This window comes from Hyaena hyaena, unplaced genomic scaffold, assembly GCF_003009895.1.
Source record: "Hyaena hyaena isolate Hyena2069 unplaced genomic scaffold, ASM300989v1 scaffold_245, whole genome shotgun sequence".
NCBI lineage: Eukaryota > Metazoa > Chordata > Mammalia > Carnivora > Hyaenidae > Hyaena > Hyaena hyaena.
The window spans coordinates 762,872-770,828 of record NW_024080878.1 but is presented as its reverse complement, the minus strand read 5'-3'; the positions used below and the strand labels follow the sequence as shown (position 1 = coordinate 770,828).

Genomic DNA, 7,957 nt, shown 5'->3' with positions numbered 1-7,957 from the left:
AAAAAAAAAAAAAAAAAAAAAAAAAAAAAAGAAAGTACCACTTGTTGTAGTTTCACAGAATGTCCACTATTTCCTGATGAGGCTATTGTAAGTATTCTTATCTTTTCCAACTGTACAGCCCTGCAAGGCTGGCTTTTCTTCATCCACTGTAAACAGAACAACATATAGCAGATGGGCCACAGAAGCAGGTACAGGAATCCAGCTGGCTTCTATTAAGACAGACATTAATGAGGTTTGCAAAAAGGAAAAACAATGTCATTCTTCTCCCTAAATTTACTTTTTAAAATTGTTTTTTTCCTTAAAAAGTATGTTATTTGTGTTGACATATAATACGTTTAATGTTTTTGAATGAATTAATATGTTCAAAGTATCTCAGTTTTCATTTATAATATGGTAAATAGTAGCAGATATAACCCACATAAATAAAATCTCTTTGGGGTCCTGAATGATTAAGTCTGATATTTTCAAAGTCTAACAAAATACACTCAGCCACACTTAAACCTTCTAAGACAGATTGCCTTACCTCACCAGTGCTACTATGCTGCCCTCTGGGAAATAACTATTCTTAGAGCCCCAGAATGAATTAGAGGTGAAAGTCCATCCGTTATTTTATTTAGTGGCATTTTGCTGGGCCTCCAAGCAGCCTGGCCTCTCCCAGCCCCATCACTCTTCATTGTTAATGGGTTTGGCTCCCAAAGACTATGGACTGAAATGAAAGTTCTGTGAAATCTGTGTAACTCCAGAGTTCCAGATGCGAATTAAATGCCATTTGGTTTCTTTCTTAAGTAGGCACAAATATAAAATGAGGTACACTTCTTTTGCCCTTACACAAGATGTACATAAAACTGAATACAGTTTGCAAGTTATAAAAAACCAAAACAGTCAAATTAACAATGTCAATTTCATCTGCAGATGTTGTGTTGCTAAACTAAATTGCTACTACAGCTTAAATGTGGTGTTCCCCGTGTGGCCAGGTGTGGCAAATTTTTGCCAGGATGCCGATGGCTTAATTTCCCCACCTCCTTCATCTGTTACAAGCACTATGAAACATCCATCACCACATGCCACAATGTTATTGAGATGTGGCAGGAATGCATCATGTACATATTAAGGCTGCCCCTTTCTCTTCCCATTAGCCTGAGACAAAGTACTGAATATATGCTGTGAATTAGATCCTAAACTCTTAACACTGCCTGTAAAATCTTGTTGTCGTGGATATGTAGATGAACCAGAACATTAATTTATACATTAAATAATTCTTATCAGTATGAATACTAATCAAAAAAATACTAGAGAGAACTCATGAAAATATGTGTGTTGGACCTCAACTTGAGAAATATTTAGTAGTAAGGCTGTGAAGTCAATTTTGAACTTGAACCTTGCTATTTACCATCTGTCTTTGTGCAATTACCCAACCTCTCTGAGCCTCAGTTTCCTCAGCCTGTACTTCATGGTTTTATTGAATTTGTGAAAGTATCGTAATGCCTATCTCCAAGAGTAGTTGTGAGGTTTGAGATAAAGCACCTGGCATAAGCTTGACTTTTAATAAATTTCCTTCCCTTTTCCAAAATCTTAGCTCAAGCTTGTCCACTAATAAAGAGAAACACAAGTACATCTTGGACACTCTTAAAGGCAAGCAAACCCTGTAAGAAACACACAACCTAGCAGACTTCTCCAGGCTTTGCTTTCCACAGTGGAGATGCTGGACTCTCTCTTTGGGCTCAAGTGAGAGTTTGGGGCTGAGCTCTGCAGGTTTCACGGCACGAACCTCCAGTTCTCTGAGTCTTCTCTAGCCTGTCCAACCCCAGAGAACATCCCCAACCCCAGAGAAATTAATCGCTCTGCTTCGTGCTTCACTTACAGGCAGTGGAGTTTGCTCACTCCACACACTGCTTCACACCGAAGGAGGTCATTGCAAGAGCCCCGGTCCCAGGCACGGACATGGGCTCAGATATGGGTATGAGCTTCATGGGGCAGCCACTAGTTGGCCAGAAACACAGGAGTGGTCAGATGGAGCCCGGGGTACTGACCTGCTCATTGTGCCGACAGAACCTGCAGGCTGTGGGTGCCCGGCTCCTACCCTGCCAGCATTTGCTCTGTAAAGACTGCTTCCAGGGCTTGATCCAGGAGCTGAGGCAGGTTGCCAAGGCTTGTGGGACTGTCTCAGATGGTAAGTACAGAAGTACCACAGGTTCCCCTCCTTCACATCACAGGTCTCTTCCTATTTCGTAGGAACTGAATTTCAAGTGTAGAAAGAATCGGAATTTAAATGCATAAGGGACACTCTTGCTGAACGCACTCTTTAGGGAATCTGTGAGACAAAGCAAATCCTCTTGATGCCTACTATATCTGTTTTGTAAGCTGGGACTTGCCATGCTTGGGATTTCCTTAAATTGGTGGCAGACCGAGAAACCTGGGAAGGTGTTGATTCAACGTTTGGCTGGCTCCCCAGATGGAGAGGACGCGTGTCCTGGCTCACTAAACACCCGAGGCAGAGGGAGAACTGCTGGCCCCCTAGGATTGGTCAGGAACTGATTGTGCACAGACGCACACTGACTAGCAACCATGCACCAGTTAAGTTGCTGCTCAGCGGGAGGAGCTTGTGTCTCACTCCTGAATGTCAGGTTTCCTAGGGAACAGTATCATTGAGGACTGTGAGTCCTTGGAGACAAGAACCAGGTCCCTTCATCTCAGCATTCTAGCACAGGCATGCAACAGAGGTACAGTCTCTGTTGGGTGAACTTGAAGGATGAGAAAGTCAAACAAGTAGACAGCATTTAGGAACATCGTCTTTGTTTTTGTTGTCTGCAGTATTGTTAAAGTGAATTGTGGCACAAGACTAGGCTCTTTGAGGCATTGTAGCAGTGCAGTTGTCCTTAGCTATGAATTTGGGGCCCTCTATACACTAGGGTAAGCTGCATAACCTCTCTGGGCTCTTTTGTGAATTTGGCGCACAGAAAAGAAGGTATACCTTGTTTTTAAAAATTAATATCTGGAGGTGCCTGAGTGGCTCAGTGGGTTAAAGCCTCCAACTTCAGCTCAGATCATGATCTCAGGATTCATGGGTTCAACCCATGCGTCAGGCTCTTTGCTGGAGTCTGCTTCAGATTCTGTGTCTCCCTCTCTCTGCCCCTCCCCCACTCTCGCTCTGCTTCTGTTTCTCAAAAATAAACATTTTAAAAAATAAAAATTAATATCTGACTTTTAAACTTAAATTTCATTGTCCCTTAAGCTTTTAATAACTCATAAATCTCATTCTATTTCTAAATGTGGCAAATTTTAACAATCGCTTTTAAAGGGGACTTTATTAATATTTGAAGATATTTACAAACTTAGCTAATAATTGTTTTCATAAGTTAAATGTATTTTTTCTTTCTTTTTTTAAATGTTTGTTTATTTATTTTGAAAGAGAGAGAGAGATTGCAAATGAGGGAAGGACAGAGAGAGGAGAGAGAGAATCCCAAGCAGGTTCTATGCTATTAGCAGAGCCTAACACATGCCTCAATCTCACAAACCATGAGATCATGACCTAAGTCAAAATCGAGAATTGGATACGTAGCCCACTGAGCCACCCAGGCATCTCATATTTTATTTTCTTTTTAAGTATTTCAATTGTCTAGCAAATAAACATTTCTAATTAAAGGACACTGGGAAATCTAATAAGTTAAATTTGTAAACATTGTGAATCTTAAATATGTCTTTAAAAGTTCCTCTAGAATATATAAAGAACTTCTACAACTCAACAATAAAAAAACAACCTAATTTAACAATGGGCAAAGGACTTGAATAGAGATTTCTCCAAACAAGAAATACAAATGACCAATAAACACACTAAAAGATGCTCAGTCTCACTAATATTTAGGGAAATACAAATCAAAACCACAATGAGATACCACCTCATGCCCATTAAGATGGCTACTATAAAAAAAAAAAAAAGAACAGAAAATAACCAGTATTGGTGAGGACATGGAAAGAGTGGAATCCTTGTATACTACTAGGGGGAATATAAAATAGTATAGCCTCTGTGGAAAACAGTATAGCCATTCCTCAAAAAATTAAAAAATAGAATTACCATATGGTCCAGCAATTCTACTTCTGGGTGTATGCCAGAGAGAATTAAAGAATTAAAACAGGGACTCAAAGAAGTATTTGTACACCTGTGTTCATAGCAGCATTGCTCGCATGGCCAAAAGGTGGAAGCAACCCAGGTGCCCACAGAAAGATGAATGGATAAACAAAATGTGGTGTATAGGTACAATGGAATATTATTTAGTCTTAATAAGGAAGAAAATTCTGACACATGCTACAACATGAATGAAACTTGAGAGCATTATGCCAAATAAAGTAAGCCAGTTACAAAAAAACAAACAGTCTATGATTCTATTTACATGAAGTACCTAGAGTAGTCAAATTCACAGGGACAGAAAGTAGAATGGTGACTGCCAGGGACTGGGGGGAGTGGGGAATGGTGAGTTGTTGTATAATGGTATATAGTTTCAGTTTTGCCCATATTTTAATTAGGTTTGTTGTTTATGTTGAGTTTTAGGAGTTCTTTATAGATTTGGGGTACTAGACCCTTATCGGATAATATGATTTGTAAATATTTTCTCCCATTCCGTGGGTTGGCTTTTTGTGCTGTTAATAGTGTCCTCTGATGCGCAAAAGATTTTAATTTTGCTGAAGTCCTGCTTCTCTGTTTTTGCTTTTGTTGCCTGTCCTTTGGTGTCATAGCCATGAAATCATTGCCAAATTCATTGTTGTGAAGCTTTCCCCCTATATTTTCTTTTAAGAGTTTTATAGTTTAACTCTTATGTTTAAGTCTTTGATCTCATTTGAGATTTTTAACATGAACTAATTATGCACGTCTCAAGGCTTTGTGTGGTTCTAAAATCAGAAAACTAAATCATACTAATGACAATTACTAGAATCATGGTGTTTGTTTGCCAAGTTATTCGAAGCGTAATGGAGACTAAAAATATAAGCCTTGGTGTCAATGTATTTGGGCATATGAGTGTGAGTTCTAATCTGCCTGACACTTAGTAGTTGTACAGTTTGGGCAAGTAGTCTCACCTATGAAATGAGGATGGTGATAGTAATAATTAACTTATAGAATCGCTAGGAAAATGAAATGATAACATGCACATAGAGCATTCTGTGCTACTCATAGGATATAGTAAGAAGACAAGAAACATGAAAAAAATACTGTTATTTAGAACTTTTGAAACTGAAGTGGAAAAAAAATCTTTTAGATGTGAACCTGCTTGATTTGGGACAAGAGAGGCAATTTCCTCAATATGTGGCATCTTATATTTTTTGATAGATGCTATGGTGTGGCTAGGCCACTGCTACCTTCCATATTTGCATTTATGGATGAAGAATAGAATCAGCTTCCATGACTAATTGGAGATTTTAGTACTTTATTCTTTGTGGTATTTGTTGGTTTGTATGTCTGTCACCTTCACGGATATTTGACTTCTGTGTACCTGGCTCTGTGGCATTTAGGGTACAGAGATGAAAAGGCAGGGCCCTTGCCTTCAAGAAACTCATGATCTGTTGAAGAGCAGGTAACTAGACAGATGATTATAATATGATGTGGCAGGGGTGTGAAGAGAAGGTTGTTGAAAGTTCAGCATAGCCGCAATACCTCTGGGAGGTTCCCCATGAACCAGGTCTGGTGGATATCAGTTGCTCACTGAATGTTTTCTGAGGAACTAAAAGAAGGGTATCCAAATGAGCTGCCTTGTGAAAAGGGGAGCTGTCATCTATCTCTGGTAAGTCTAGTGTGAGACCCAATACCTGAATTTGATTTCTGGTCAATAATTTGAGAAGCCATGCTCTGGGAGTCTGGTTCTTTGGAAAGAGCTTTAAGCATTGCCACTTTATCCAGCAGAGTAGGAGCACAGATTTGCTAAAATGCTTATTGTATTGCTGCCAATCTGGAATTTTCAAAAGTAAAATGTGGAAGCAGGTAGAGAGGAGGTGAGTAGAGGCTGAAGAATAAATAGGGTCCATCAGTGCCTCCAGCCATATGCCAACAGTGCATGGGGATATGTCCATCTCCATAAATACAGTTCTGCTGGTTGCTGGGCAGAGCTGAGCATTGCTGTGTTGCACAGGCTGTGTGCCTGGCCCCAGGGTCTGGCCAGCTGATTTCCAACTCTGATCCCTCGGTGGAGCCTTCCCAGGCCTGCACTTCTGCACTGGCACTCGGCACTGGGGAGGATCTGAGGTGGGCATCTTATTCAACTGGACTGGGCCTTTCATCTCTACAACCCCACAGCCCAACACAGAACCTGACAGACGATAGGGGCTTAGGTGAATATTTATGATCAAATGATTTAATCACTGGCTCCACAGTGATCTCCAATGGCTCTTACCTTCTGACTGTTTCACTTGTGACACTGCCCCATTCTCCTTCTCAAGTTTCAAGGTGCACACATATTTATCAAGCACCTGCTAGTTGGCAGAGACTTTACTGGGTACTTGTGCCTGTATTATCTTTTCTTAACTTTACAACCACCCTATAATTAGGTATTATTCCCATTTTACAGATGAAAAACCTGGGGATTGTCAATATGTAAGGTCTAAGGTCTAAAACAACTGCTAAGTGTCAGCTTAGGTCAAACCTGTCTTCAAAGCTTGTGATCTGCACTGTAGCACTTTGCTCTGGGGAAGATTTCACCCGGAATCACTGAACTGATGGAGAGACTCTGCGGAAAATCTTTGAGGAAAGAACCAATGCTGCAGCCTGAGTCATCAGGTGCACATCTTTAATGAGGCCACAGCCTAGCTGAGATTCCCCCCCCCCCCCCCCCCCCCCCAGCAACTTCATCACAGTGGGAAATGTGTCTGCATTAGGTCTCTGCCTCTAAGTAGACCAGCTGGGCAAAGTCTTCAAAAGCTAGTGATAGGAACCAGAGCAAAGGCAGCTCTGTGCTGATCACACAATGGCTCAGCCGTGCAGTGGGATGACTGGAGCTGAAGGCTCTGTGCAGAAAGGCTGGATGTTGGAAGTGGATTTACTCAGCCAATGAGAATATATACTTGAGACTATTTGCTTTTAAGCCTAATTGAAAATGGTCCCAAGTCAAACTCAATCTGAGAAGTTAGCCATTGAGTCACAAAGTGATACTTTAAATGTAGCAAGCTCTGAAGGGAGCTGGCATGCCTGAAACTGGCATTTACTTTGTGCTCCATGTGTCTTCAAAATTCGCAGGACTCCCGTAGCTCAATTTGTTGTTTTAGGGAAGAAAGGCAATTAATTGGATATTTCCTTCCCCAGGTAAGTAAAAGGAACATTGTTCTTTCTTTTCAAATCTACTAAAAGACAAATCCTACCTGAGAGACCTTGACTCTCATTTCTAAGTTTTGGAATCTACTTGTTTAGTATTTTACTTTTCCCATATCAATGTGGGTGATGTGTGAGATGTGGGCAGAACCCTGGTGTGGATGTCATGGCCTTTGGAGCTCAGGCTGGACTCCAGCACCAACTGGGCAACCCTGGGTCTTCTCTGGCTTTCAGAGCTGGACTTGAAGAGTTCTAAGAACACCAAATAACCACCATAGCCTCATGCTTCCCGAAGCTAGTGATGGGTGACAGCACATCCCTTGTAAACTACAGATGCTGAAAGGGGGAGCAATCTCTGTCCCTTGGTGGGCAGGTCTTGGGACTTTGGGAAGATCCAAAGAGAGGGAACTGATGCAACATGCTACAACCTCAGAGTCAGAGAAGGAAATGATGATCTTAATGAGAGCTCAGCTGGAGGGGCTCTTAATGGCCTGGGGTGAGAGTGGGAGGCAGCGGGGATGAGATCTCAGCTATAGGAGGCTGGAAGGCTGAGCTATTTGTCCAGTCCAGGTACTGAATTGTGTCCCTGACCATTGTGAGGTGTGTTATGGGCAGTGGCCCAAGTTTCCTAGGTGGGGGGTAGCCAGCTGAGCTGGGCTGAGCTACGTG

The 7,957-nt window shown here is 41.4% G+C and overlaps 1 protein-coding gene across 2 annotated transcripts in view; it reads left to right on the top strand.

Moving 5' to 3' along the window:
* Positions 1-7,957, top strand: part of TRIM66 (tripartite motif containing 66) — a 52,897-nt gene that overhangs the window by 7,052 nt on the left and 37,888 nt on the right. Inside the window, exon 1 of one of the 2 annotated variants that reach the window (XM_039244611.1) lies at positions 2,106-2,170. The exons of the other annotated variant lie outside the window; for it this stretch is intronic. The gene's annotated coding sequence lies outside the window, so the exon portion shown is untranslated. Of the gene's footprint in view, positions 1-2,105; positions 2,171-7,957 lie in introns of those variants that run through there. 2 annotated transcript variants of the gene reach the window in all.